At 39.6% G+C, this 23128-nt stretch overlaps 1 protein-coding gene across 2 annotated transcripts in view; it reads right to left on the bottom strand.

Moving 5' to 3' along the window:
• NUP62CL (nucleoporin 62 C-terminal like) overlaps window positions 1-23128 on the bottom strand; it is a 119951-nt gene that overhangs the window by 90897 nt on the left and 5926 nt on the right. The gene's annotated exons all lie outside the window — the stretch shown is intronic.

Consider the following 23128-nt stretch of genomic DNA (forward strand, 5'->3'; position numbering starts at 1 on the left):
AATAACATCCATAAAACAAACAAGTGAATGTGAAAAAGAACCAAGAAATCCAAGAAGTGGATATCAGTATTAGAAATAAAAAGGCTCAAGAGATAGTTTTAAATAGACTAGACACAGTTGTAGAGAAAAAAAATCAGTGAATTGGAAGATAGAACAGAAGAAATCTCCCAGAACACAGGACAGATAAATTAAGAGGAGAAAACAAAAAGAAGCTCCAATATACACCCAAAAGGAATGCCAGAAAGAAATGATATTCAAAGAATTAATGAGTTTGCTAGAACTGAAGAAAAATGAGTCCTCAGATTAAAAGGACAGTGAAAAGCAAGCAGGCAAGCCCTTCCCACCAATGTACATACACACACCCCTTATATACAATATATTGAAAACTCTAGAATATTAAGTATAGAGATAAAATTGGGAAAGCTTCAAGAAAGAAAAAAACAGATTTACCTAGAAAGGAGCAACAAAATTGACAGGCTTTTCATTAGCAACAATAATTGTTAGAAAACAGTGGAATAATATCTTCCAAGTGTTAAGGGAAAAACGTGTAAACTAATATAATTCTATTCCAGCTAAAATTAATAAAATGAAATGCAACTAAAATTAATTTTTACACACTAGCTCTGAAAGTCAATTCTAATAAATCAATTCCAAAAATATATTTCATCAAATCTAAGAGTCCCATAACTTTATGCACCACTATTAAAGGAAAAAAAAAAGCCCATCTACCTGTCACGATTCCTTATCACTTAAAAATTTTATTTAATACTTTTTGAAAGAGCTCTTTTTTAACACAGACATGGATTTTAATAAAAAAAATACATACATTGAGAAAAAAAGAACCTAAGTGAAGTAACTTGGTTAAGGTATCTTTTAACTTCACATTCAGAATCTAATTTTCAACTAAAATGTCTTGACGTTTTCCATGCCATCAGGAGCAGCATTTCTGAAAAGAGCTCATAAGAGAGCTGAAAGTCATTTTTGCTATGCTCTTAGGCTCTTCTTTGCCAACTTTTGTCTCCCACTTTAGGAATATCAATAACCAACTCTGACTCACCACTTCCTCCACAGTCTCCCCAAAACCAATGATTTTAATTGCAGAGATTCTGGTATTACCTGTGCACGCAAGGAACAGCTATTATGTTACAACTTCCACCTGGCCAAAAGCAATCCCAAGATACTGTCAACTGTTAAGATCAATTCTAATTTCAGAAGTCATATATTTAAAAATGTACCTCTTATAATTGATGAAATACAGTATTTCTGAGTAGTGTTAGTATCATTAAGTGAGATACCTTCCCAAGAATAACTCTGAAGGACAACATTTATCTGAATGTTTAGTTATGACATGCTTATTTTTAAGTCATATATATGCTATAAACTTTTGAAATGTGAGCTCCAAATAGTGAGCTGGAGGGCACAGAAAGAAAGGCATTCTGAGCAGAGTAAGAGTACTTGCTGTATTACCAGGGGTACCACTCTCCTGGGATTATAAATTGTGATAGAAAAATTCTTGAGCATTTTTGTCAAGCCATGGTTTTGATATTGTAATAGAAACTGCAAATATTTTCAGATTTAGGTATTGTCATTAGTATCACATTGATAGCCAAATGAAAGTCTTCCGGTAGCCACTAAAAGTTGGATTTTTCTCCTGTGCTCTTGCACATTTGTGGAGTTTCTACTGTTTTAGAAGTGATTTTAAGGATCTTCCTATTAAATGAAGAATGCACCTTTAAATATTTTTTACCTTAGAAATTTGGGAAATAAAAAAATCACTTTCTGGAATAAAAATGCCATGTTTGTCACTAAGAATTTAGAATTAAAGATTCTATACCCTCCATCTCATTTAGATCTTAATTCTTTCATATACGTGTACTTTTTCATTTTTTAAATCTATTTTGCTCAACTGGCTTCTGAAAAAGGTGTTTAGAAAAAGTTCATTATTGTATGGGCTGTCAATTTCCCCTTTTAATTCCATTGCTTTTGTTTTACATATTTTGAGACTATGTTGTTAGGGGCAGAGTTCGTGACTAATAGTTTTTTTGGTAGATACTGCCCTTTCCTTGGTGTGAAAGTCTGTCATTTTTAATACTAAATTGCCTTAAATCATATTTTATCTGAAATTAATGTTGCCTCACCAGTTTTCTTTTGGTTGGTATTTGCTTAGTCTATCTTTTTTCCATCCCTGTGTTTTCAACCTGTCATTTTTTTTCCCAACACATTTTATTTTGCAGACCAGTGGTTCGTAGCTTTTGCATAAATTCCTATAAAATGTCCAATCAATTTCAGTTCTATAGAGCAGCCCCATGTACTGCACACAGTGCTTGTGGCTTCATCTCCATGAACACCAGTATAAAGGCTGCTGCCCATTCATTCCAGGAGGCCACAATTTCCAGGGAGCACCATCTTCCCAGTGGTGGTTTACTTTGGTAAGAAGTTGACTGGTTTGGGCAGCTCTGGTGCCTGGGAGTAGGAAGCGTTCAGAAACTTGTGGACAGACATGGTGCTTTTTCTCTCACGAAAACAGACCCTTGAGGATCCAGCGCACTTGTGCTTGATAACAGGAACCCCCGTAATTGTGAAGTAGGTCAAAATATAAGGGAGGGCGGGGCAAGATGGCAGACTGGTGAGCTGTAAGTTTTAGTTACTCCTCCAGGAAAGTAGGTAAAAAGCCAGGAACTGCGTGGACTGGACACCACAGAGCAATCTGTCTTTGGGCATACTTCATACAACACTCATGAAAACGTGGAACTGCTGAGATCAGCGAAATCTGTAAGTTTTTGCGGCCAGGGGACCCGCGCCCCTCCCTGCCAGGCTCAGTCCCGGGGGAGGAGGGGCTGTCAGCTCCGGGAAGGAGAAGGGAGAATTGCAGTGGCTGCTCTTATCGGAAACTCATTCTACTGATTCAAACTCCAACCATAGATAGACTGAGACCAGACACCAGAGACTCTGAGAGCAGCCAGCCCAGCAGAGAGGAGACAGGCATAGAAAAAAAACAACACGAAAAACTCCAAAATAAAAGCAGAGGATTTTTGGAGTTCTGGTGAACACAGAAAGGGGAAGGGCGGAGCTCAGGCCTTGAGGCGCATATGCAAATCCCGAAGCAAAGCTGATCTCTCTGCCCTGTGCACCTTTCCTTAATGGCCCTGGTTGCTTTGTCTATCAGCATTTCAATAACCCATTAGATCTCTGAGGAGGGCCGTTTTTTTTTTTTTTTTTTTTTTTTAAATCCTTTTTGCTTTTTCTAAAACAATTACTCTAAGAAGCTCAATACAGAAAGCTTCAAAGAATTGCAATTTGGGCACGTCAAGTCAAGAGCAGAACTAAGAGAGCTCTGAGACAAAAGGCAATAATCCAGTGGCTGAGAAAATTCACTAAACAACACAACTTCCCAAGAAAAGGGGGGTGTCCGCTCACAGCCACCATCCTGGTGGACAGGAAACACTCCTGCCCATCGCCAGCCCCATAGCCCAGAGCTGCCCCAGACAACCCAGTGTGACGGAAGTGCTTCAAATAACAGGCACACACCACAAAACTGGGCGTGGACATTAGCCTTCCCTGCAACCTCAGCTGAATGTCCCAGAGCTGGGAAGGTGGAGCCTTGTGAATAAACAAAGCCCCATTCAGCCATCATTTGAGCAGACTGGGAGCCTCCCTACACAGCCCAGCAGCCCAGAACTGCCCTGGGGGGACGGCACTCACCTGTGACATAGCACAGTCATCCCTCAACAGAGGACCCGGGGTGCACAGCCTGGAAGAGGGGCCCACTTGCAAGTCTCAGGAGCCATACGCCAATACCAAAGACTTGTGGGTCAGTGGCAGAGACAAACTGTGGCAGGACTGAACTGAAGGATTAGACTATTGCAGCAGCTTTAAAACTCTAGGATAATCAGGGAGATTTGATTGTTAGGGCCACCCCCCCTCCCCGACTGCCCAGAAACACGCCCCACATACAGGGCAGGCAACACCAACTACACACGCAAGCTTGGTACACCAATTGGGCCCCACAAGACTCACTCCCCCACTCACCAAAAAGGCTAAGCAGGGGAGATCTGGCTTGTGGAGAACAGGTGGCTCGTGGACGCCACCTGCTGGTTAGTTAGAGAAAGTGTACTCCACGAAGCTGTAGATCTGATAAATTAGAGATAAGGACTTCAACTGGTCTACAAACCCTAAAAGAACCCTATCAAGTTCAGCAAATGCCACGAGGCCAAAAACAACAGAAAATTATAAAGCATATAAAAAAACCAGACGATATGGACAACCCAAGCCCAAGCACCCAAATCAAAAGACCAGAAGAGACACAGCACCTAGAGCAGCTACTCAAAGAACTAAAGATGAACAATGAGACCATAGTACGGGATATGAAGGAAATCAAGAAGACCCTAGAAGAGCATAAAGAAGACATTGCAAGACTAAATAAAAAAATGGATGATCTTATGGAAATTAAAGAAACTGTTGACCAAATTAAAAAGATTCTGGACACTCATAGTACAAGACTAGAGGAAGTTGAACAACGAATCAGTGACCTGGAAGATGACAGAATGGAAAATGAAAGCATAAAAGAAAGAATGGGGAAAAAAATTGAAAAACTCGAAATGGACCTCAGGGATATGATAGATAATATGAAACGTCCGAATATAAGACTCATTGGTGTCCCAGAAGGGGAAGAAAAGGGTAAAGGTCTAGGAAGAGTATTCAAAGAAATTGTTGGGGAAAACTTCCCAAATCTTCTAAACAACATAAATACACAAATCATAAATGCTCAGCGAACTCCAAATAGAATAAATCCAAAAAAACCCACTCCGAGACATATACTGATCACACTGTCAAACATAGAAGAGAAGGAGCAAGTTCTGAAAGCAGCAAGAGAAAAGCAATTCACCACATACAAAGGAAACAGCATAAGACTAAGTAGTGACTACTCAGCAGCCACCATGGAGGCAAGAAGGCAGTGGCACGATATATTTAAAATTCTGAGTGAGAGGAATTTCCAGCCAAGAATACTTTATCCAGCAAAGCTCTCCTTCAAATTTGAGGGAGAGCTTAAATTTTTCACAGACAAAGAAATGCTGAGAGAATTTGCTAACAAGAGACCTGCCCTACTGGAGATACTAAAGGGAGCCCTACAGACAGAGAAACAAAGACAGGACAGAGAGACTTGGAGAAAGGTTCAGTACTAAAGAGATTCGGTATGGGTACAATAAAGGATATTAATAGAGAGAGGGAAAAATATGGCAAACATAATCCAAAGGATAACATGGCCGATTCAAGAAATGCCTTCACGGTTTTAACGTTGAATGTAAATGGATTAAACTCCCCAATTAAAAGATATAGATTCGCAGAATGGATCAAAAAAAATGAACCATCAATATGTTGCATACAAGAGACTCATCTTAGACACAGGGACACAAAGAAACTGAAAGTGAAAGGATGGAAAAAAATATTTCATGCAAGCTACAGCCAAAAGAAAGCAGGTGTAGCAATATTAATCTCAGATAAAATAGACTTCAAATGCAGGGATGTTTTGAGAGACAAAGAAGGCCACTACATACTAATAAAAGGGGCAATTCAGCAAGAAGAAATAACAATCGTAAATGTCTATGCACCCAATCAAGGTGCCACAAAATACATGAGAGAAACACTGGCAAAACTAAAGGAAGCAGTTGATGTTTCCACAATAACTGTGGGAGACTTCAACACATCACTCTCTCCTATAGATAGATCAACCAGACAGAAGACCAATAAGGAAATTGAAAACCTAAACAATCTGATAAATGAATTAGATTTAACAGACATATACAGGACATTACATCCCAAATCACCAGGATACACATACTTTTCTAGTGCTCACGGAACTTTCTCCAGAATAGATCATATGCTGGGACATAAAACAAGCCTCAATAAATTTAAAAAGATTGAAATTATTCAAAGCACATTCTCTGACCACAATGGAATACAATTAGAAGTCAATAACCATCAGAGACTTAGAAAATTCACAAATACCTGGAGGTTAAACAACACACTCCTAAACAATCAGTGGATTAAAGAAGAAATAGCAAGAGAAATTGCTAAATATATAGAGACGAATGAAAATGAGAACACAACATACCAAAACCTATGGGATGCAGCAAAAGCAGTGCTAAGGGGGAAATTTATAGCACTAAACGCATATATTAAAAAGGAAGAAAGAGCCAAAATCAAAGAATTAATGGATCAACTGAAGAAGCTAGAAAATGAACAGCAAACCAATCCTAAACCAAGTACAAGAAAAGAAATAACAAGGATTAAAGCAGAAATAAATGACATAGAGAACAAAAAAACAACAGAGATGATAAATATCACCAAAAGTTGGTTCTTTGAGAAGATCAACAAGATTGACAAGCCCCTAGCTAGACTGACAAAATCAAAAAGAGAGAAGACCCATATAAACAAAATAATGAATGAAAAAGGTGACATAACTGCAGATCCTGAAGAAATTAAAAAAATTATAAGAGGATATTATGAACAACTGTATGGCAACAAACTGGATAATGTAGAAGAAATGGACAATTTCCTGGAAACATATGAACAACCTAGACTGACGAGAGAAGAAATAGAAGACCTCAACCAACCCATCACAAGCAAAGAGATCCAATCAGTCATCAAAAATCTTCCCACAAATAAATGCCCAGGGCCAGATGGCTTCACAGGGGAATTCTACCAAACTTTCCAGAAAGAACTGACACCAATCTTACTCAAACTCTTTCAAAACATTGAAAAAAATGGAACACTACCTAACTCATTTTATGAAGCTAACATCAATCTAATACCAAAACCAGGCAAAGATGCTACAAAAAAGGAAAACTACCGGCCAATCTCCCTAATGAATATAGATGCAAAAGTCCTCAACAAAATACTTGCAAATCAAATCCAAAGACACATTAAAAAAATCATACACCATGACCAAGTGGGGTTCATTCCAGGCATGCAAGGATGGTTCAACATAAGAAAAACAATCAATGTATTACAACACATTAAAAACTCGAAAGGGAAAAATCAATTGATCATCTCAATAGATGCTGAAAAAGCATTTGACAAAATCCAACATCCCTTTTTGATAAAAACACTTCAAAAGGTAGGAATTGAAGGAAACTTCCTCAACATGATAAAGAGCATATATGAAAAACCCACAGCCAGCATAGTACTCAATGGTGAGAGACTGAAAGCCTTCCCTCTAAGATCAGGAACAAGACAAGGATGCCCGCTGTCACCACTGTTATTCAACATTGTGCTGGAAGTGCTAGCCAGGGCAATCCGGCAAGACAAAGAAATAAAAGGCATCCAAATTGGAAAAGAAGAAGTAAAACTGTCATTGTTTGCAGATGATATGATCTTATATCTAGAAAACCCTGAGAAATCAACAATACACCTACTAGAGCTAATAAACAAATTTAGCAAAGTAGCGGGATACAAGATTAATGCACATAAGTCAGTAATGTTTCTATATGCTAGAAATGAACAAACTGAAGAGACACTCAAGAAAAAGATACCATTTTCAATAGCAACTAAAAAAATCAAGTACCTAGGAATCAACTTAACCAAAGATGTAAAAGACCTATACAAAGAAAACTACATAACTCTACTAAAAGAAATAGAAGGGGACCTTAAAAGATGGAAAAATATTCCATGTTCATGGATAGGAAGGCTAAATGTCATTAAGATGTCAATTCTACCCAAACTCATCTACAGATTCAATGCAATCCCAATCAAAATTCCAACAACCTACTTTGCAGACTTGGAAAAGCTAGTTATCAAATTTATTTGGAAAGGGAAGATACCTCGAATTGCTAAAGACACTCTAAAAAAGAAAAACGAAGTGGGAGGACTTACACTCCCTGACTTTGAAGCTTATTATAAAGCCACAGTTGCCAAAACAGCATGGTACTGGCACAAAGATAGACATATAGATCAATGGAATCGAATTGAGAATTCAGAGATAGACCCTCAGATCTATGGCCGACTGATCTTTGATAAGGCCCCCAAAGTCACCGAACTGAGCCATAATGGTCTTTTCAACAAATGGGGCTGGGAGAGTTGGATATCCATATCCAAAAGAATGAAAGAGGACCCCTACCTCACCCCCTACACAAAAATTAACTCAAAATGGACCAAAGATCTCAATATAAAAGAAAGTACCATAAAACTCCTAGAAGATAATGTAGGAAAACATCTTCAAGACCTTGTATTAGGCGGCCACTTCCTAGACTTTACACCCAAAGCACAAGCAACAAAAGAGAAAATAGATAAATGGGAACTCCTCAAGCTTAGAAGTTTCTGCACCTCAAAGGAATTTCTCAAAAAGGTAAAGAGGCAGCCAACTCAATGGGAAAAAATTTTTGGAAACCATGTATCTGACAAAAGACTGATATCTTGCATATACAAAGAAATCCTACAACTCAATGACAATAGTACAGTTGGCCCAATTATAAAATGGGCAAAAGATATGAAAAGACAGTTCTCTGAAGAGGAAATACAAATGGCCAAGAAACACATGAAAAAATGTTCAGCTTCACTAGCTATTAGAGAGATGCAAATTAAGACCACAATGAGATACCATCTAACACCGGTTAGAATGGCTGCCATTAAACAAACAGGAAACTACAAATGCTGGAGGGGATGTGGAGAAATTGGAACTCTTATTCATTGTTGGTGGGACTGTATAATGGTTCAGCCACTCTGGAAGTCAGTCTGGCAGTTCCTTAGAAAACTAGATATAGAGCTACCATTCGATCCAGCGATTGCACTTCTTGGTATATACCCGGAAGATCGGAAAGCAGTGACACGAACAGATATCTGCACGCCAATGTTCATAGCAGCATTATTCACAATTGCCAAGAGATGGAAACAACCCAAATGTCCTTCAACAGACGAGTGGATAAATAAAATGTGGTATATGCACACGATGGAATACTACGCGGCAGTAAGAAGGAACAATCTCGTGAAACATATGACAACATGGATGAACCTTGAAGACATAATGCTGAGCGAAATAAGCCAGGCACAAAAAGAGAAATATTATATGCTACCACTAATGTGAACTTTGAAAAATGTAAAACAAATGGTTTATAATGTAGAATGTAGGGGAACTAGCAGTAGAGAGCAATTAAGGAAGGGGGAACAATAATCCAAGAAGAACAGATAAGCTATTTAACGTTCTGGGGATGCCCAGAAATGACTATGGTCTGTTAATTTCTGATGGATGTAGTAGGAACAAGTTCACTGAAATGTTGCTATATTATGTAACTTTCTTGGGGTAAAGTAGGAACATGTTGGAAGTTAAGCAGTTATCTTAGGTTAGTTGTCTTTTTCTTACTCCCTTGTTATGGTCTCTTTGAAATGTTCTTTTATTGTATGTTTGTTTTCTTTTTAACTTTTTTTTTTCATACAGTTGATTTAAAAAAGAAGGGAAAGTTAAAAAAAAAAAAGAAAAAAGAAAAAAGACAAACAAGGAAAAAAAAAAAAAAGATGTAGTGCCCCCTTGAGGAGCCTGTGGAGAATGCAGGGGTATTCGCCTACCCCACCTCCATGGTTGCTAACATGACCACAGACATAGGGGACTGGTGGTTTGATGGGTTGAGCCCTCTACCATAAGTTTTACCCTTGGGAAGACGGTTGCTGCAAAGGAGAGGCTAGGCCTCCCTGTATTTGTGCCTAAGAGTCTCCTCCTGAATGCCTCTTTGTTGCTCAGATGTGGCCCTGTCTCTCTGGCTAAGCCAACTTGAAAGGTGAAATCACTGCCCTCCCCCCTACGTGGGATCAGACACCCAGGGAAGTGAATCTCCCTGGCAACGTGGAATATGACTCCCGGGGAGGAATGTAGACCCAGCATCGTGGGATGGAGAACATCTTCTTGACCAAAAGGGGGATGTGAAAGGAAATGAAATAAGCTTCAGTGGCAGAGAGATTCCAAAACGAGCCGAGAGATCACTCTGGTGGGCACTCTTACGCACACTTTAGACAACCTTTTTTAGGTTCTAAAGAATTGGGGTAGCTGGTGGTGGATACCTGAAACTATTAAACTACAACCCAGAACCCATGAATCTCGAAGACAGTTGTATAAAAATGTAGCTTATGAGGGGTGACAGTGGGATTGGGAATGCCATAAGGACCAAACTCCACTTTGTCTAGTTTATGGATGGATGTGTAGAAAAGTAGGGGAAGCAAACAAACAGACAAAGGTACCCAGTGTTCTTTTTTACTTCAATTGCTCTTTTTCACTCTAATTATTATTCTTGTTATTCTTGTGTGTGTGCTAATGAAGGTGTCAGGGATTGATTTGGGTGATGAATGTACCACTATGTAATGGTACTGTAAACAATCGAAAGTACAATTTGTTTTGTATGACTGCGTGGTATGTGAATATATCTCAATAAAATGATGATTAAAAAAAAAAAAAGTACCAGCAAAAAAAAAAAAAAATATAAGGAAACCTCTTTTAAGTAACATAGATAAACACCTTTATAGATCACCTTTTTGTTCTAGAACTACAAAATGTAATTCAAGAAAAAAATATAGGTCCCATGAAAGACTTACAAGTTTTATAAAACTAAAATCTAGTTTTCCCCCATTATATTGTACTTTAGGCAAAACCCTCCCAAAGCTTCTAAAATAATACTAAACGGGGCATCTGATTATATGAGATCAATTAAAAAAATTAAACATTTATTTGAATAACAAGTTTAAGCTGCAAAGTTGGCAATGCAGATTTTCAACTTTCTATGTCTTTTTAAGTGTTGATTTTGTAACTAGCTTAGCTGAAAATTTTAAAATCCAATTTGGGTGAGTTTAGTGAGTGAATTTAACCTTTTACATTGATTGTGACTACTGATACAATTGGACTTATTTCTTCCATCTTATTTTGTGTTCTTATTTGTCATGTTTATGTATCTTTTATCTTTTTCTGCATATTTTGGATCTACAGGATTTTCTTTATTCTCTATTTTTCCCATGCTTGGAAGTTATATAGCCTATTTATATTATTCTGTATGAGTTATCCTGGAATTATTTATTATAACACCCAGACTTCAATTTTTTTTTAACAAAGCCTAAGGTTAATCAGTAGTCTCTATCCTTTTTTAGCAAACACTTGAGCTTCCCTCTGGATACCCCTCCAACCTCCTACCCCCACATTATTTTTAACTAGTCTAGTGTTTTTCAAACTGCAGACCACAGCCCATTAATGTATTTTTTTTAATGGAGAAAAGGTCTGTATTCCCTATTCATGGCTAAGAGTAGGAATACTGGTCTCTGTCATTGATGAATTCCTCCAACCAATCTTATCAGTCTTCTAAGTGATCTTTCCTTATTCACACCACCTACCTATAAGAGCTTAAAGTTGACAAAACGACAGCCTTTTATGTTGAGATCAGTTTATAGTTCTGTCTTGGATGCCCTAAAGCAGGTATACATGTTCCAAGAAAGAAATACTAGAAGGTAAAGGGCTTCTGCAGAAAACCCTCTAGGCCCAAAGGAATTTCAGCACTCACTGGAAAGGCTCCTGGAAATGGGCAGGTCTAATCTGAATGGGGCTAACTAAATTACCAAAATGGATAAAAAGGAAAAAATTCAATGAGTTCTGATGCCTGTCAGACTGTGATAGTCACTTAAATGCATTGGGGCCTGTTTCCTCATCTCTAAAATTCTGGCAGTTTCACTAAGTAAGTAACCAAAATATTTTTAAAATAAGTTGTATCTAAATAGAACTTCACATTTTATAAAGGGCTCTCTAAATATATTACCTTATCTAATTTAATTTAATGTAGAGCGCTATGCAAAAGCTTTCCAAAATATAATGCTGGGGTTCTCCTTGCTGTCAGTGAAGGATCAGCAAATAAGGGATATTTATGGAGCACTCTCTTAGCTAGCCCAGAGAGTGGACATAAATTGGGTTTCAAATTATGATTCAAAAAAATTACTATGTCTCTATATCATTTATCAGCACACAAATTATCTGCTCTGTGTACTAAACCTACCATCATTTTTCAATCCTAGGTGTATTCTGGGGGGTAGGAAATATGATCTAGAATAGATAAATGACAGTAGGTCATTTCAGGACACCCCATTTTACCACTCAAGTTTGTGATTCTCTTATGAAATATAAAGGGGAAAAGATAAAAGGAAGCACTTATTGAATCTGAAATCCCTTATCTTCCTTAATTACAACAAATCAAAAAGGTATTTTAGTCTCCCCTCTATAGCTGTGGCAACCCGTGGCCTGAGCAAAACAGGCCTGCAGATCTTTGGTGCACAGCAGTCTGCATGACCTAGGCAGCTAAATGTTTAACCTATTGTCTTTCTAAGCCAGTAAAGAGAAAAAGGGTAAATTGTCCTTAAAATGTAACTTTATGCAAGCAGGCAGGAAGTGAGAGGCTCTTAGTCTCACAAAAAGAGCAAAATGCAATTGTTCAAGTGCTATTTTAGTCCTTCCTGTACCACCTCTCAGGTCAGAGTGACCTGTTCCCACATCTATGCTCCCCCCACCCTTAGGAAGGCCTTTGTCTTAAACCCTTATAAAAGGCTTTCTGTCCTCTTTGCATTGCTCAGTCGTCTTCCCTGTGAATGCGATGCCTGCCTGGCCTGAGAGAGCCGTCATGACTTCTCACACTGTGAGTAAGCCCTGAATAAAAGTTCATGTATCAGAAAATGCTCGTTGTCTTCTTTGGCCTCTGGACTGACATGGCCCTCTTGGGCTGTGACAATTGGCAGAGCCAGCCTGGAGAATTAAATAGCTGCCAGCCGGAGACTAAGGAGATCTCAGGCACTGATGACATGAGCTTGGGGAGCGGAAAGGAGAAGGCCCCGGGTGGGATACCGGGGAGGCCTGTGATGTCTATGTGGGAAGGGCTGCCCACCCTCCCCATGGAATGGATGTCTATGTGGGGAGGGGTGGCTACCCTCCTAGATGAGTGGAATCTGCCGAGGGAGTATGGAAATGTTTATAACTCTCTGGCTGAACAAATAGCCGTCCTGTATCAGGCCACAGGACCCCTGGAGATTCAGAAAGAAAAAAAGGGCCACCAGATTGCGGCTGCGGTGGGCTGGCCATTGTTAGAGGCTGTATGCGCCACTACTGAGGAAGTTTTAGCAGCAAAGGTGGCCGTAAGCCACCTGGGAGGTAAATTAAAGGCAGAAAAAGATATGAGGCTAGCACAAGCGGAATTGAAAGATGCTCTGGAAAAATGTTTAGAAATATTGGCACACCAGCACACTAGAGTAAGAGGGCATAAGCTGCTCAAAGGGCAAGTTAGGCATATCCTGGCTTCCCCTGACTAGAACCGTAAAGTGTGGGACCCTGTTGATTCCTCATCAAAAGATGATGAGCTCCTGTCTGACTGGGAAATTGATACTCAGGAAAGTAGGTATACTCGACCGCTGTTCCAACAAAGGGTTAAAGCAGAGGAAGTTCAGCACCCTGAGCCCCCATGGAGGGAGGAAGATGGGGCAGTGGCAGCAGCTTCTGATGGGAGGGTGCTCATTTCATCCTGGGAGCTTTCCCCAGGGGAATTAGGAGATATTAGTAACTAATATTGACAAAAACCTAGGAAGCCATTAGCAAACTGGTTGCTCCTGTTTAACTTTGTGTTAAACCTTGCTAATATTTTATTTAGAATATTTTTAGATTTTTTTTCCAGTCAACCTGTGTTAGGCTTCATGTGGGAAAAACAACAATGGACATTTGCTGTGCTTCCACAAGGATACCTTCAAATGTGAAAATCTCCAGAAGAACCTGACTACTCTATCAAGTTCTTGGGTATTGTCTGGTTGGGTAAAACTAAAGGCTATTCCTTCAGCTGTTGTTTTTAAAATGCAAAGTTATCCCACATTGCCTACTTCTGAACAGTTGATGGCTTTTCTTGTGTTGTTAAGTTATTGGAAAGTGTTTATACTCTATGTAGTACGAATTTTAAAACCTTTGTATACCCTAATTAGAAAAGGAAAAGTGTGGGAATGGGATTTTCCACAGCGGGCTGTGTTTAAATTAAAAAGACTAAGTGAACTATTATGCAAGCAAAGACTTTAAGGGGGGTGGACCCCGATATACCCTGTGATTTGGATGTGGCCAGTGCCAATATTGGCTTTGGGTGGGGTTTGTGTCAAAGGCAACAAGCTATTAGGTACCTATTAGATTCTGGCCCCAACTATGGAAGGGCACGGGACTCAGATATAGCCCTTTAAAAGAGCAATTGTGCACAGTTTGTAATCCTCTGTTGCGAGTGTTGAAGGTCTATCTCAGATGCCCAGTGACCTTACAGAAGACCATACCCATATAGGTATGCAGATACAGGACACTAAATAAGCCCCATTTGGGGAGAGCTCAGGTGAGCACACTGACAAAACGGAAAGTCTACCTCCTACGACGTGGCATCTTTGACAACGGCTCTTTAAAAACAGAGACGCATGAAATTTTAGGACTGGCCTCCTATGTGAAAAAAGCAGCATGCCCTATTTCCTGTTGATCCTCTCAAGGTGGCTCCTCCCATGCCCACCATTGATGGACAAGGAAATACACCTGACTCTGCATGGATTGGCACATGGGTAATCTGCTACCTGGACAGCCGTGACTGTCCAGCCCAGTACTGACACCATCTGGTGGGAAGACATCTGGACTGCCTGCCACAAACGTAAGGAAACCATTTTTCATGTCTCTGCCCATAACAACAATTCATTACCAGGTAACATAGAAGCAGATGCCCTAGTGAAATTCCACAGCCTAATACCAACGACGCATGAAGTGGCTGAATGCCTGTGCCAGAAGACTGGGCACCGAGGACACCAGATTCCTGTCACCTGGTGGCAAGTAAACTATATTGGTCCCTTTCCTCTGTCCAAAGGGACAAAATATGCCTTCACCACCATGGATGTGGCTAAACACTTAAAGGATGATAGAAACAATGGACTCGAGGACTGTATCAGCATTAACTCCAGATAAAGGGGCTGGCTGCCTTCAAGCCACAATGGGGCAATGATAATAACTCTCTCTTGCCTGTGCCACAAACACTAGAAATTGGGGAAAATAAGGTCAGTTGGCTCTAGTTCTGGCCCATGCAGCCATGCTGGTTGAGAAACCTAAGCCCCTGGGTATTAGAATTACCTAGGAAACTAACTGTAGATCTGACACTGAAGGATTCCCTGCAGGGGGAAAAAAACATGGTATGTAAACCCCCCCTCACCTGAAACTCTTCTATCTACTATGAGGACTCAGTTTATATATATTGTTAAACCACTCACTGTCCAATTTGATGCTTACATGTGTTGTTAATTCTTGTTAAAAAATGTGTTATTATTTCAATAATACATTGACTAAAATGTTTTCAGTATTTAGCCTTCTAACAAGTGTAATGTTATTGGTAATAATATGTTGTGAAATGCTTAAGAAAAATTTCCAAAATTATTTTGATAACTTGAATGTAGAGGGTATGAGGGATGTCTTTTTTTTTTATTATTGAAGGAAAAGGAAGTAGTTTTTTCCTAAATGACTGGTTGTATCAGAATAAAAAATAGGGGATATGGAACAAAACCTGAATGAATATAAAAAGTTGCAGAAAGTTGGTAGAAAGGGAAATTTATTTCTGTGATCAAGGTTAAGAAAATGGTAAAAACTAGATATAGGATAAAGCAGAATGCCTGGTAGTGCTTTCCTTTAGCTATTTTAGCCCTGGCAGTACTTGTGCTAAATGGTGAAACTCATTAACCTGGCCATAGCACCACTTGCTAATAGGTTTATTATCTCTCTGTATCAGTGTATTATTACTATGTTGTTTATTGTATTGTTGTTGTGAATTACGGATGTAAAGTCTGTCCTATGGTCATTGCAAACTGTTGTGCAGGGGTGGATTGTGGCAACCCGTGGCTTGAGCAAAACAGGCCTGCAGATCTTTGGTGCACAGCAGTCTGCATGACCTAGGCAGCTAAATGTTTAACCTATTGTCTTTCTAAGCCAGTAAAGAGAAAAGGGGTAAATTGTCCTTAAAATGTAACTTTATGCAAGCAGGCAGGAAGTGAGAGGCTCTTAGTCTCACAAAAAGAGCAAAATGCAATTGTTCAAGTGCTATTCTAGTCCTTCCTGTACCACCTCTCAGGTCAGAGTGACCTGTTCCCACATCTATGCTCCCCCCACCCTTAGGAAGGCCTTTGTCTTAAACCCTTATAAAAGGCTTTCTGTCCTCTTTGCATTGCTCAGTCGTCTTCCCTGCGAACGTGATGCCTGCCTGGCCTGAGAGAGCCGTCACGATCTCTCCACGACTTCTCACCCTGTAAGTAAGCCCTGAATAAAAGTTCATGTATCAGAAAATGCTTTTTGTCTTCTTTGGCCTCTGGACTGACATGGCCCTCTTGGGCTGTGACAATAGCTATGGAAACTGAGGCTCTGAGACACTAAATGACTTTCCCAAGGTCAAGCAACTAGTAAGTGAAGAAGCTGGGACACAATACTTCCTTCTATTTTAATATTAGCTTAAGAACCATATCATTAGAAAAATAAATCTACTGCATCTCAAAAGCCACAAACAAGATGAGTTCAAGCCCGGGCAGCATAAATGTTTAGGGACTTCTGTGTCAAAAAGTATAAATGATTTTTTGGGTCCTTCATGCTAGTGTTCCTCTACATTACTTTGAAAAATGACTGTCAAGAGGTGGTGAGGATCTAAGATGGCGGCATAGAGAGGAGTGGAAGCTAAATAGTCCCCCTGGAACAACTAAAAAAAACCAGAAACAACTAGTAAATAATCCAGAATAAGTGCAGGGGGACAAACATGACCGTCCACTCATCATACACCAACCTGAATTGGGAGGAATGCCTGAGATCACAGCATAAAATCTTTACGTAAAAACTGCAGATCCAAATCGGGAGACCCCTCCCCCACAGCCTGAGCTACAAAGACCGGTGGTGCCAGAGAGAAGCTTTCTCTCAGCAAGCAAATATAGCTCAGCTGAGCTCCAACTGGGGTTTTAATTAGAGAGTGTGAACTGCTCACTACAAGGTACGAATCCCCAACAAGCAGACAGAGGCTTTGGGTGATGCTTGACCTTGAGAGCTGGATGGTCGCCTCGGACTAGTTCTGTTCCTTTTTTGACTCAGTGGAGAAAGCCTCAGCCATTTTCAGTTCCCAGTTCTGTGACCCAGACAAGGGTATAGCACAGGCAGAGAGAGACCATTGAAATGCTAATGACCTCCCCCTAGGGCGTCTATCTACTCTAAGAGGAAAGGGGTGGGGCCCAGCTCTACTACCTGCCTTTCATTCAGAACTTGGGGAAAAGGAGCCATACCTCCTTACATCAGTCAAGAATTATAGGCTAACAGGCGCCACCTGCTGGGCAGAAAAGCACAGTGACCGGAGACATCAGTGGGTGCACCAATTTTCTAAGACACACCCTCAGGGAAACCAAATACTGAATATTTCTTCCTTCTGGGACCTTAGCCCATTCTGGTCTGGGGAGGCCTGATTGGGGTAACCAAGGAAACCATGCCTAGACAACAGAAAACTACAACCTACACCAAGAAAAATGAGGTGATGGCCCAGTGAGGGGAACAAACTTGCACTTCAACTGTGATGCAGGAATTGAAACAACTAATAATAACTGAATTCAAAAAGTTTAGGGAAGATATGGCAAAAGAGATGAACCATATAATGAAAACACAGGATGTACATAAGGTAGAAATTGAAAGTTCAAAAAACCAACTGGCAGAATCTATGGAAATGAAAAGCACAAAACAAGAGATGAAAGACACACTGGAAACCTACAACAGCAGATCTCAAGAGGCAGAAGAAAACACTCAGGAACTAGAAAACAAGGCACCTGAAAGCCTGCACACAAAAGAACAGATAGAGAAAAGAATGGAAAAATATGAGCATCATCTCTGGGAGCTTAAAGACAAAATGAAAAGCAAGAATTTACATGTCATTGGTGTCCCAGAAGGAGAAGAGAAGGGAAAAGGGGCAGAAGCAATAACAGAGGAAATAATCAATGAAAATTTCCCATCTCTTATGAAAGACATAAAATTACGGATCCAAGAAGTACAGCATACCCCAAACAGAAAAGACCTGAATAGGCCTATGCCAAGACACTTAATAAACAGATTATCAAACATCAGAGATAAACAGAGAATCCTGAAAGCAGCAAGAGAGAAACGATCTATCACATACAAAGGAAGCTTGATAAGACTATGTGTGGATTTCTCAATAGAAACCATGGAGGCAAGAAGGAAGTGAGGTGATATATTTAAGATACTGAAAGAGAAAAACCACCAACCAAGAATCCTATATCCGGCAAAACTATCCTTCAGATATGAGGGAAAGCTTAAAATATTCTCTGACAAACAGACAATGACCGAGTTTGTGAACAAGAAACCTGTTCTACAGGAAACACTAAAGGAAGCACTGCAGACAGAAAGGAAAAGACAGGAGTGAGAGGTTTGGAAAACAATTTTGGGAGATAGCAGCACAGCAATATAAGTACACTGAACAAAGATGACTGTGAATATGGTTGAAAGAGGAAGGCTGGGATCATGTGGGACACCAGAACAAAAGACGAACAATAAAGACTGCGACTGTGTAACTCAGGGAAACCTAGGATGCTCAACGATTGTAATAAAAGGTACAAATACGTTTTTACATGAGGTAAAACGAATGTCAACATTGCAAGGTGTTAAAAATAGGGTGGGATTGGGGGGGAAATACAATCAATGCAAACTAGAGGCTAGAATTAATAGGAAAAAAAAAAGAGGTGGTGTGCTGGTTTGGATATATTATGTCCCCACAAAAGTGCCATGATCTTTTAACCCAATCTTGTCAGCTGGAAACTTTTGATTGAGTGTTTTCATGGAGATGTGACCCACCCAACCGCAGGTAATAACCTTTGATTAGATTATTTCCATGGAGGTGTTACCCTGCCCATTTAGTGTGGGTCTTAATTAAATCATTGGAGTCCTATAAGAGCTCACAGACAGAAGGAGTTAAATGCTACAGCAGCGAGAGCATTTTGGAGAGACGCTTAGGAGCTGACTGCTTTGGAGATGCTAGCCCAGAGTCTGCTCCAGAGAAGCTAAGAGAGACACACCCAGAGACCTTTTGGAAAAAGCCATTTTGAAACCAGAACCCCGGAGCAGACGCCAGCCACATGCCTTCCCAGATAACAGAGGTTTTCCGGATGCCACTGGCCATTCTTCAGTGATGGTATCTTCTTGTCGATGCCTTAGTTGGACACTTTTATGGCTGTAGAACTGTAAATTGTAGCCAAATAAACCCCCTTTATAAAAGTCACTCCATTTCTGGTATTTTGCATAATGGCAGCATTGGCAAACCAGAACAGGTGGCTATCACAGAAGCTAAGCCATACAATTTATCTTAAAAATTCCTACCTTCTGGGAGACAAATAGACTATGGACTATTCTTCCTCGGAGGAAACACTCCCTCTAAACTGCCTACTTATTTGATAACCAACAAGTTGCACAAATGCACCCCACCTTCCCAAGAACATCACGACGAAAAGATCTGGCCTGAAAATTCACACAATGTAACTAGTCATGTTATAAAACCATTCATATAAATAGCAAACTCTGTATCATATCAATTCTGTATCATATCAATTATTGAACTAGGAGAGAGGTAGAGAAACAAAGAAAAAGTACAAATTCACTGACAAAACCCCTTGCTCCACAAGATGTGAAGCCTTCCAGAAAAAAGACTGAAGAAGAAAGTAGAAAAATCTAAGCCCCAGAGTGTGGTAGGGACCTTATTAGCTGCTAGTAGCTGTGGCTACCAACTCTGGAAGTAGAAACTGAGTTACTAATGTTTTTGTTTTGTTTGAGTCCCCAGAGAGAAATGGAAAGGAAGACGTGAAATATTAGCACAGCCATCTCTTAGGAAATAGGAAGGGGTAATATCTCTAGTGATGATTGTTTCATTTTACACCAAAATAAACTATAAGGCTACTGAAAATGGTGCATTGATTTTGAGTTTTTGTTAAACATCTTAACCAGTATAACTTACCAATTATCTTCACATTAAGTTCTTTCTTTTCCCTTCATACTAACTTCTCAAAACCATATGTTAAGAACCTTACTTTAAGGGCTATGAAGAAAAAGTTTTTAAAAAATCCCAAAATTATGACCAAATCTCCAAATACTAAAATAGAAGTGTTATATTGCAGCAGGCAGCAAATTTCCATGTCTACTTCAACAAATAGGTCCCATTCTCAGTGAATGATTTTAGCCCTTACAAAATTGAGCAGCAGGACCACAGGAGGTGTAAGAGGAAGGACTCAAGAGAGGGAGAATCTTGGAGAGGCTAGGAAGAAATCAAGAGAGCATGGAATGGGGGGTGGGTGGCAAGAGAGGGCAAATGTTTGGGGAAGTGGAACAAAAAAAACTGGAGCCTTCTAAAGCATGATATTCATAAAAACCCTTTACAAACATAAAAGTAATAAAAGTAGTCATTTAAAGATCTCAAAAACTATCGTTTTACAAGGAAAAATAAATCTGGCCAATATGTAATAAATTTTATCTTTTAAAAATAAGTCTTAGGACAGAAGAATATGATGGCATAGAGAGGAGTGGAAGTTAGTCCCCCTGGAGCAACTAATAAACAACAAGGAACAATTAGTAAATGATATGGAATAATTTCTGGGGGACAACCATGACTGTCCACACATCGTGCAACAACCTGGATTGGGAGGAATGCCTGCAATCACAGCATGGAATCTGTGAGTAGAAACTGCAGACCCAAGCTGGGAGCTCCCTCCCCCCACGGCAGCCCAAACTGCAAAGCCTCACTGTGATAGAGAGCAGCACTCTCTGAGCAAGCGAATATACCTCAATCCAGCTCCAACTGGGGTTTTAATTTGCAAACATGGACTGCTCAATACAAGCTACAAATCCCTAACAAGTAAACAGAGGCTTTTAGTGATGACTGACCTTGAAGAGCCACAGGACTTCTCTGTCCTGGGAGAGGAAGCACAGAGGATGGGGAGTTATCTCTGGCCAATGGGTGAAACTGGGGCCATGGTCTGGCCCTGAAAGGGGACTTTCTGTTCCTTTTTTTCTCTCTCAACCTGAGCGGCTCAGTGGAGAAAGCCTCAGCCATTTTCAGTTTGCATCGTTCTGCAGTGGAGAAAGCCTCAGCCATTTTCAGTTTGCAGCACCCTGACCCAGACAAGGATGGAGATAGCAGAATTACAGAGACAAAGAACCTATTTAAATGCAGATGAGAAGGTCCTAGGGAGTGTATCTTCCCTAAGAGGAAGGAGGTGGTGACCCACTCTACTACCTGCCTTCCATTCAGAACCAGACCCCAGAGCCTGGGGGAAAACAGCCAAAACAAAAACTACAGAGGCCACACCTTCTTACACCAGTCAGGAGCTACAGGCTGACAGGTGCCACCTGCTGGGCAGGTTAGGAAAAGCACAGTGACTGGAGACCTCACAGGGTATGTCAATCTTCTAAGACACACCCTCAAGGAAACCTGGTACTGAATATTTCCCCCTTCTGGGACCTGAGTCCATTCTGGTCTGGGAAACCTGATTGGGATAACCAAGGAAACCAGATGCCTAGACAACAGAAAACTACAACCTACACTAAGAAAAATGAAGTTATGGCCCTGTCAAAGGAACAAACTTACACTTCAACTGTGATAGAGGAGTTGAAACAACTAATGCTAAATCAATTCAAAAAGTTTAGGGAAGATATGGCAAAAGAGATGAAACATATAATGAAAACACTGGGCGTACATAAGGTAGAAATCAAAAGTTCAAAAAAACAACTGGCAGAATCTATGGAAATGAAAGGCACAACACAAGAGATGAAAGACACAATGGAAACATACAACAGCAGATCTCAAGAGGCAATGTCCATGACTAACTACAAATATTAGAAATCTCTTTCATAAACCAGAACAAATGTATGACACTATAACTAGAAGTTAATAAAAGAGGGGCATATAGGGAAAAAAAATATACTATTGCAAACTATACACTACAGTTAGTAGTATTTTAATGTTCTTTCATCAACATTAACAAATATACTATACCAATACTATGAGTCAACAATGGAGGGGGGGTGGTTAGGGGTATGGGAGGATCTGAGTTTCCTCTTTTTGTCTTTATTTATTTTCTGGAGTAATGAAAATGTTCTAAAAATTGAAAAAAAATTAATTGTGGTGATAGATGCACAGCTGTATAATGGTAGCAGGGGCAACTGATGGCACACTTTGGATCTTTGGATAATTGTATGGTATGTGATAAAAAATGTCTTCACTTTTTTCAGACCCTCTCTCAACAAAAAAATAAGGCAATAAAATAAATGCTTTTGAAAAATAAGCATATTTCTATTTTTGTAATTTTATTGTTAAAAATTATGCACAAAATTTACAAATTCAACATTTCATTTGAAAAGCATCATTAGAAACTGAATCATTACTGTCTCTGCTATTAGTTTTATATTTTTATACTTGCTCCATCACACAGAGATAGTCACATCATTCTCAATTATGTGCAACATAGCTGTAACTTCACTACTCACATTTTCCAACCTACCCTTGCATTCATTATTAAAAAATTATTCATGAAAAATTTTTTAAAATGAGTAATATCTCAAAACAATCTAAATGTCTGTCAATAGGGGATCCCACATAACAGAATACTATGCAACCATTTTTTAAAAATAAGGTAGATCTATTATTATAATCATGAAAAAGATGGTTGGGATGTGCTAATTCAGTGGGCAGCAAGGTATAGATCAATATTTATAGTGTGAACCCCTTTATGCTAAAAATGGAGACATACACACTTGATAAAAAGTCTAGAAGGGCTACCTCTGGGGAATAGGTCCAGGAAATGAGAAATTAACTTTACTATTGTTTTATTAAGAATTTTTATTAATTCATACTTATAGTAGCAAATTAAACAACAAAGAAAAGTATGAACTAAAAAGTCATATCCACAATCCCCTCTCAGCCACTCTGGCTTCCCAGAAGTCACCACTAGGACTGTCTGTTGCATACCTTTCCCAAGATTTCCCTATGCCTACAAAACGTAAAGTGCACAAATGCCATATTTCAAAAAGCCGGTTCACACAATATTGGTCTGCAACTTG

This window comes from Choloepus didactylus, chromosome X (genome assembly GCF_015220235.1).
Source record: "Choloepus didactylus isolate mChoDid1 chromosome X, mChoDid1.pri, whole genome shotgun sequence".
NCBI classification, from domain to species: Eukaryota; Metazoa; Chordata; class Mammalia; order Pilosa; family Megalonychidae; genus Choloepus; species Choloepus didactylus.